Source organism: Dipodomys spectabilis, unplaced genomic scaffold (assembly GCF_019054845.1).
Source record: "Dipodomys spectabilis isolate Male_0828 unplaced genomic scaffold, ASM1905484v1 ptg000310l, whole genome shotgun sequence".
NCBI classification, from domain to species: Eukaryota; Metazoa; Chordata; class Mammalia; order Rodentia; family Heteromyidae; genus Dipodomys; species Dipodomys spectabilis.
Window position 1 is genome coordinate 1,297,501 of NW_024870987.1, and position 9,279 is coordinate 1,306,779.

Sequence of the window (9,279 nt, forward strand, 5' to 3'; positions counted from 1 at the left end):
TGCCTGAGGCCCTGGGTTCTATTCCTCAGCACCACATAAGCAAAAAGAAAAAAGCCGGAAGTGGTGCTGTGGCTCAAGTGGTAGAGTATTAGCCTTGAGCTGAAGTCCTGAGGGGCACTGCCCAGGCCCGGATTTCAGGCCCCACGACCGGACCCCTTCCCTCCCCCCCAAAAAAAACCCCCAAAAACCAGAAACAAGAGGGACATGACAGAAGAAATAATCGAGATCTGAAACAAAAAAACTTCATCTGGATGGTGAGAAGAAGTCTGTCAGGTGTGTTGTTTTCTTTTAAATAAGATTCTAACCTTTCCACCATGTGAGTATGCAGCAACAAGGAACACATTAAAGCCCTGTTGAAGCTGATCTCTCAATACATTGAATTTTCTGGGTCCTAGATCTTGTCTTTCAGAATTTCTGTTGAGTACAAATAGCTTTCTCTAAGCTATTGCTACCTGGTCTTCAGGAATTTTGTTATAGCATCACAATGGAATTGAAATACACAGCTATGCCTCTTTCTCTAAAGGAAGACGGATGGATTTGGTAGTAGGAGAGTTCAAGCTGAGGACCTCCAATTTTCTAGACAGGGGTTCTACCACATAATTCCCTTACTGCAGCCCTTCTTCTTCACTTTGAACATATCAACGCACTGTCTTATGTACTTCAAGGCTTCTGATGTAAACTCTATGATAAAAAACTATCATGGGAATGATGCTCTCTTTTCTCTCACTCCTGTAGTTGCTAATAACCTGCTTCATGGAGATGTATGGAATAGGGCATTTTGCTACAGTATCAGATGATTCTGAAGTGATACCACTATTCTTGTGACATCAGTCATTCTAGATTTAAAGAAAAAGACATTGAATATCTTGAGTAAATTGATGAGGTCTTTAAACCCAAAAGTTAGAGCAGCTTTTCAGATTATGGATGCCATGAAGTATCCTAATGGATTTAAATTCTAAGTGAGAAAACAGCCACTTGCATGACTCACCTAAGTATAAAACTTTCTTGGACATAGTTTCTTTGCATTTTAATGTAAATGACAAAAGTGCCAACTTGCTGACTTTATAAAGGGACTCAGCATTACATAATTAAATAGTTGTCAAAATTCACTGATTTGAATAGAGAACATGGCTAATTTGTATTAAAGTAGTAATGTATTGCAATTAATACACGGATGTGTTTTATTAGTAAATATTGAAAAGGAAAACAAGTATTTCTACAGGGGATACATCCTGGCAATAGTCACTTTGCAGTAGGGTGTCACTATCTGCCTCCTTTCAACAACATGTTATTGCTGAGTGTGATATTGTTTTAGTTCTACTCAAGAGCTATGGGACTCATCTTGGATTCCATTTAGAAGACACCAAAGTGCATACGGATATTACGACTTTTTAAAGACCAGAAATGATCTATTTTATGGTGCCAACAATAAATAAACTCCATACCAAATAAGGATTTAATCTTATTTTAAGCAGTTGTGCAAGGAATATATTTCAACAAATAAGTACACCTCGAATGCCTTAATTACTTCTGTGAATTTTCTCTTTATTGTCAAGTTAAAAAAATCTGAACCACTTTAGTGAAAGTTTCCAATTGGACTCTTAGTCATGTGCCCCCTACACCTAGAAATACATAGGAATCCACTTTGTTTTTAGATTGTTGGAGCAAGTTCCAAGACCTAAACAAATGGTGAATGGAAGCCTCTTGTTGGTGTATGTTTGTCTCCTGCACATGGCCAGGGGTCTAGCAGGAACAGACATGAGGACATCCATAGTACTCAAAGACAAAATATTTGGGAGCAAACACTAGGACCAGGAAGACATCAAGAACAGAAGGCACTTTCTGATGCACTTGAAGTCCCTGCAACACTGCCATGGTAGCAGCAGTGGCATCATTCTTTGCACCTCGCATCCCTGTGGAAATTTGGCAAAAGTCCTCCAGGCTCAACACCAAAAGAGCCAGTGGGTTCATGCCAAGCTGTGATTGGTCCACTGCAGCCATTGTGAGTGGTCTTTGCAGTCCATTATAATGCTGGGAATTTCTGGTGACCTGCTGGATTCAGTGCTACATTGACAATTTTGAATGTTTTTTTTTTTTTTTGGAAGTTGGCTATATTTTATGTGGGTTTGAGTATTTCCTTTTGGTTATTGCTCTGGGGTTTTTATTTTCTTAGCCAAGTTTAGGTAGATTTACTCCTTGATATCCTAGCAGAAAGATGGGAGAACACAGTGAATTATCCTCAAGCTCTTCAGAGAAGGAGATTTTCACTGAACAAGACAGTATGAAGGAGATCATTGGCTATGGCAGGAGGAGATTTTCCCTGAACAATACTGTGTGAAGGAGGAGTTAATTGAATATGGTAGCTATGGATATGTAACGTTGGCTTAGCACCACCTCATAGACAATAAGGTGGTAGGGAAAATGATCCTGAATGGAGAGTTAAGCAATTGTCATACCAAAATGAGATGGACAGGCTGGGAAGGTGGCTCAGTGTTAATTGTTTACCTCACATGCATGAGGCCCTGAGTTCAATTCCTCAGTGCCACATAAACAAAAAAAAGCCAAAAGTGATGTTGTGGCTCAAGTGATAGAGCACTAGCCTTAAGCTGAATAGCTCAGCAACAGTACCCAGGCCCAGAGTTCAAACCCCAGGACCCACAAAAAAATTTAAATGAGATGGGCATTATTAAGATTTTCCATCAACCACACATGATCAGGTCATTCCAGGTGAGGGAGAAGGATGAGCACCAATGCCTAGCAGTGGAACTGGCCATCCAGAGACCTCCTGAGATAAATGTGAAAATCATGCCACCTATTCAAGAATGAAGTCAGAAGATTGTTCAGACATATTGTGAGGACTGTGCATTGCTTTAACGAATATAGAAATGAACACTGAGACATTAAACCTAATAACACCATGTTGGATGACAAAGACAATGCGAAGGTCAATGACTTTGGCAGGAGCATAAGGATTTCCCAAGGGTAGTTGCTGAAGGACATATTTGGGACAATAATTTTGTCTGTATAAAATATTCCTGCATGAAAATTACAATGCCTGCAAAGCAGGCTTGGAGTCTCATTTGTATTCTATAGGGATGGCAAATTTTCCATTTGAAGATATCAATTTTAGCCAGATACAAATAATTGTCTTGGAGGTCACATACATTTTTCCATTCACCTGTATCCAAAAGAACAAAATATCATCTTGAAACTGTAAACTGCAGACCCAAGGCAGAGGCACAATATAGAATAAAAAATGGAGATTGGATCAACTAAGTTGAGGAATATATCCTATGTCCTAATGAGCCATCATGTAATGAGCTAACCGCTATTATTCTTGCATTCATGTGTGACATGAGGTACAGCCTGCCTGATATGAACAAAATGATATTGGACAGGACATTAAATGAAATCATGGTCATCTACTTTTTTTAATAAAAAATGTCAAAGTAGAATGACCGCAGTGAAATTAAATCAGTGCCTGCTATTGTTTCATTGTGCCCATCTCCTGCAGATATACAGTATGTATATATCTCACAAATATATTACATATTAAATATATTATATATAATTATATGCATAAATATGCATCATTTTGGAAATGAATTTCATGGAATTCTCTGCTTTTGCTTCAAGCCAACATTCTCCTCATCTGAGCCTCCTTAGTAGTTAGGATTATAGACTGGGACCAGGCAAAAGTTGTCTTAATCAATGCAGCAGAGAGCCTGTCTTTAACTTCCAAGAAATACTAGAAACTTGAAGACAGTAGAATGATGAATGTGACATAATAAGTTTAACTCAGTGTAAAATTTCCAAAAATTATTTTATACAAAAAGTAGGGGACAGTGTTATTGGATATATCCTTGAAAAAATGATTAATAAAAATTAAAGACATATATAGATCCCAGTTAGAAGTGTGAAAGTAAAGCTCATAAGTTCAAGTCCTAATACCGGCCCATAACCAAATATTAAATTAATTTTTTATGTCTTTTATTGTAAAAATACTGTACAGAGGGGTTACAGTTAAATAAGCAAGGTAAGGAGTGCATTTCCTATCAAGCATTGTTGCTTCCTCCTTTGTTTTTCCTCTACCATCCCTTTCCTCCCAACTCCACAACTACTCCACCCACCTCTGAAGTTGCAAAGTTCGTTTTCAATGTAGTGTGTTGTACATCACATTTTTACAATGGGCCAACCTGTATGCCTATTTATTTAAGCATTTTCTGCTTTCCCTTACCCTCCCCCAATTAGAGAACTGTATATACAAGATGCAGGGCACCAGAATCAAATACAGTGAAAACAGGGGTTATACCATGGGGGAGGAACATACAAAGCAACCAAAAATCACATGGTACATTATAAATAAGTTAGAAACAACAGCAAGAAAGGAAAAACCACTTGTGTCCCGGTCTTGGGGTTCATTTCACTTAACTTCATCTTATCGGTGCTTGTCCTAGGCATATACTAGTTATTGCAAATAAGGGAAACCATGCGACCTATGTTTCTTTGGGCATGCCTTACTTGACTTAATATAATTTTTATCTAAGTCTTTCCATTTCCTAACAAATTAGGAGATGTCATTCTTTCTGATGGAGACATAGAATTCACATATATACATATGTATATATATATATATATATATATATATAAAGCAATAAATTCACATATATACATATGTATATATATAAAGCAATATATATATATATATATATATATATATATATATATATATATACCCATTTATTTTCTTGATCCATTCATCTACTGAGGGGCATCTGGGTTGGTTTCATATCTTAGCTGTGGTAAATAATGCTGCAATAAACATACTTGTGCTGATAGTTCTAGTATGGCCTTGTTTGTGATCATTTGTGTCAATGTCCGAAAGTGGGATTGCTGGATCATAGGGGAGCTCTATGTGGAATCTTTTGAGGAATCTCCATACTGCTTTTGAAAATGGTTGAACAAGTTTACACTCCCACAAACAATGCAATAGGGTTCCCTTTGGCCACATCCCCTCCAGGATCTGTTGTTATTAGATTTCTTATTGATAGCCATTCTAACAGTGGTAATGTGAATCTCAATGTTGTTTTGATTCGCATTTCATTATTTTTGATAGAGAAGTTGAGCTTTTCTTCATGTGTCTATTGGCCATTGTTATTTCCTCTTCAGAGAAGTGTCTCTTTAAATCTTTAGCCCACTTATTTCATCAGGCAGTTGTTGCTTTGAGGATTTGTTGTTCGAGATTTAATTTTTTGTGATCCAATCGTATTTTAGATATGAGGCCGTTGTCTGTTGTATGGCTAGTGAAGATCTTCTCCTAATCGGTGGGCTTTTAATTGATTTTGTTAGCTATGTCCTATGCCATGCAGAAGCTCTGCAGTTTCATGCAATCCTATTTGTGCAACTTTTCTTTGATTTGTTGTGTTTCTGGGTCTCTATTAAGAAAATTTTGGCTTGTGCCAAGGAGACCTAGCATTTCTCCTATTCCTTCCAGTAAAGTTTTTAGGGTGTCTGCTTCGACTCTAAGAATGACAATTAATTTTGTATGTCGGAACTTGTTTTTTTTTTCATTCTTTGTGTTCATAGGAATGTGTCTATTTTGTGTAAACCAGCTGCTCAATAAGGTATCATTCTGGGTCATATAGTAGTTATTACATGGATCTATGTAAGTATTGTGTAATGACATAGAGCTTTTTAATGACTTACATACATAAATCTATTAATGTTAATTGTCATGAAGAATGCCAAACCTCCGTTTTTGTGACCATGTCCATCCTTGTTCTTCCTATTGTCTAGCAGTTTATATCACAGTCATCTGGCACATGGAATAGACATGGACTCGATGGATCCTGGCTTTGAGATGGCCCCAAATACAGCAAATATCAGAATCAATGAGATCGAAGCAGTTGTCCCAGGTGCCTGATTGTATGAATGTCCTCAGCTTTCAATGGTCTCACCTGCCTCTGTCAGAAGCGTGGTGATGGTCTGTCACCATCAAAGCTCACACTGAAGCTTAACTTCTCAATGTAGCAGTGTCAGAAGATGGAAACTTTAAGAGAGGTTTCAGTCATAAATTCATTAATGCCATCTAATCAACTCTCAAGTGACTAACATTATCACTATTAACAGGCAAATTATGCCCCTTACTCTCTGTCATTCTAGCACATGGCCATGATGCTGATATCCTCTGTGATATGATGCACCTAGGGAGCCTTGTCCCGTGTGCTACCATGCTATTTAGACTTTCCAGCCACTACTATTGTGATTGAAATAGACCTTTTATTCCTTATGAAGTGTACAGCTTCAAGGATTTTGTTAAACCATGACCAAATGGATGAGATGCTATTCTTTTTATCTTTTTCATATTGAGGATTAAACTGAGGGTGTTACAATTACTAGGCAGATATGGTACCAGTTGAGCCTGCATACCCCCAACCCTTTTTTTTCTTTTTCAGTTTACTTTTCATATAGGGTCTTGTGCTAACATCACTCAAGCCACCTTCAGTATCCCATCCTCCTATATCGCTACCTCCCAATATCTGGGATTACAGGCCTGTGACACCACAGTTTGCCAGTTAGAATATGCTGTTCTTTTGGGGAAAGAGATACAGACCCATGAGATGCTTATGTATTTGTGTGTGTGTGTGTGTGTGTGTGTGTGTGTGTGTGTGTGTATTCATGAGAAATGTTCTTGTTGATTTACTTAGTACTGAGGGTGAATCTTCATGAAGAATCTGTATTATTAATTCTTTCACTAAAAAAGAAATGCTTCTCTGCATGCTCCTAGCTCTCAACTGTAAATCTAGCTCTTCAGAATGCTGAGATTTTGGGATAACATTGTTTTTTTTTTAAATTTAATTTTATTTTATTTGAGAACATACTGTACAGAGGGGTTACAATTACATGGGCAGGATAATGCATACATTTCTTACCAAGCATTGCAGCCTCCTCCTTTGTTTACACTTCACCTCCCTTCCCAGCCTCCCTCCTCCCCCTCACCCAATCATACCCCCCCTCTCCTCCCACACCGACATTGTAAAGCTGGTTTTGACATGACATTTTGTACTTCTCATTGTTGCAACAGGTCCACCTGAATCCTTAAACGACTTGTTTGTCCCCATCTCCTCCACATGTTATACTGACATCAAATATAGTGAAAGCAGGGGTTACACTGTGGGGGAGGGACATACAAAGCAACAAAGAAATAATCTTATAAATGCGTTAGAAACACATGCATGAAAGAAAAGAAAACATTAAAATACATACTTAAGGGTTCGTTTTCCTAACATAACATTATCTGACCTTTTCCGCTTGACTCATACATATACTAGATATTGCAAATAAGGGAAACCATGGGACCTATGTTTCTTTGGGCCTGGATTACTTCACTTAATATAATTTTTTCCAAGCCTTTCCATTTGCTAACAAATGGGGAAATGTCATAGTTTCTGATGGAGGCATAGAATTCCATTGTGTATATATACCACATTTTCTTGATCCATTCATCTACTGAGGGGCATCTGGGTTGGTTCCATATCTTAGCTATGGTAAATAATGCTGCAATAAACATAGTTGTGCTGGTAGCTTTAGTGTGGTCTTTTTTGTAAACATTGGGGTAAATGCCCAAAAGTGGGATTGCTGGGTCATAGGGGAGTTCTATGTGAAGTCTTTTGAGGAACCTCCATACTGCTTTCCAAAGTGGTTGAACAAGTTTACATTCCCACCAACAATGAAGTAAGGTTCCTTTTTATCCACATCCCCTCCAGCATCTGTTGTTGTTAGAGTTCTTGATTTTTGCTGTTCTAACTGGAGTGAGGTGATATCTCAATGTTGTTTTGATTTGCATTTCTTTTATGGCTCAGGATGTTGAACATTTCTTCATGTGTCTATTGGCCATCCTTCTTTCTTCTTCAGAAAAGCTTCTCTTTAAGTCTTTCGCCCACTTATTTATTGGGCAGTTGTTTCTTTGAGGATTTGTTGTTGGGTGGTTTAATTTTTTGAGTTCCAAGTATATTTTAGATATGAGACCCTTGTCCGTTGTATGGCTAGTAAAGATCTTCTCCCAATCCGTGGGCTTTCTATTGATCTTTCTAGCTATGTCACTTGCCCTGCAGAAGCTCTGCAACCTTATGCAATCCCATTTGTCCAACCTTTCTTTGATTTGTTGTGTTTACGGGTATCTATTCAGAAAATTTCGGCCTGAGCCAAGGAGACCTAGGATTTCTCCTATTCCATCCTGTAATGTTTTCAGTGTCTGCTTTGAGTTCAAGTTCTTTGATCCAAAGTTTGTTCTGGTGCAGGGTGATATATAAGGATCTAGGTTTAGTTTTCTACATGTAGTTAACCAATTTTGCCAGCACCATTTACTGAAGAGCCTATCTTTCTTCCATTGTTTTGTTTTAGCTCCCTTATCGAAGATTAGATGGCTATAGGTCTGTAGGTTCATTTCTGGGTTTTCAATTCTATTCCATTGGTCCTGAGGTCTGTTCTTATGCCAATACCAAGCTGTTTTGATTACTATGGCTTTATAGTAGAGTTTGAAATTTGGTATTGATATTCCTCCAGCAGAGTTCTTTCCGTTGAGGAGCGTTTTTGCTATTCGGGGTCTTTTATTGTTCCATATGAATTTTTGGATTGCCTCTTCTATTTCCTTGCAGAATAAGGGTGGAATTTTGATAGGTATTGCGTTGAATTTGTAGATAGCCTTGGGAAGTATTGCCATTTTCACGATGTTAATCTTTCCAATCCAGGAGCATGGGAGGTTTTGCCATTTTTTAAGTTCTGTTTTGATTTCCTTTTTCAAGATTTCAAAGTTTTCATCATAGAGGTCCTTCACTTCTTTGGTTAAGTTAATCGCTAAGTATTTTATTTTTTGTGGGGCTATTACAAATGGAATTGCTTTCCTAATTTCAGCCACACTTTCTCATTGTTGGCATACAGAAAAGCCATTGATTTTGGGGGGTTAATTATATAACCTGCTAGTTTGCCAAAGTTTTGAATCAGCTTGAGTAATTTCGGAGTGGATCTATGGGATTCTTTAAATACAAGATCGTGTCATCTGCAAAGAGGGAGATTTTTATTTCTTCTTTCCCTATTTGGATCCCCTTTATGTCTGCATCTTGTCTTATTGCTGTAGCTAGGCATTCTAATACTAGATTGAAGAGAAGTGGCGAGAGTGGGCATCCTTGTCTTTTTCCTGAGTTAAGAGGAATTGGTTTTAGTTTTTCACCATTAAGTATAATGCTGACTGTAGGTTTGTCATATACAGCCTTTATTGTA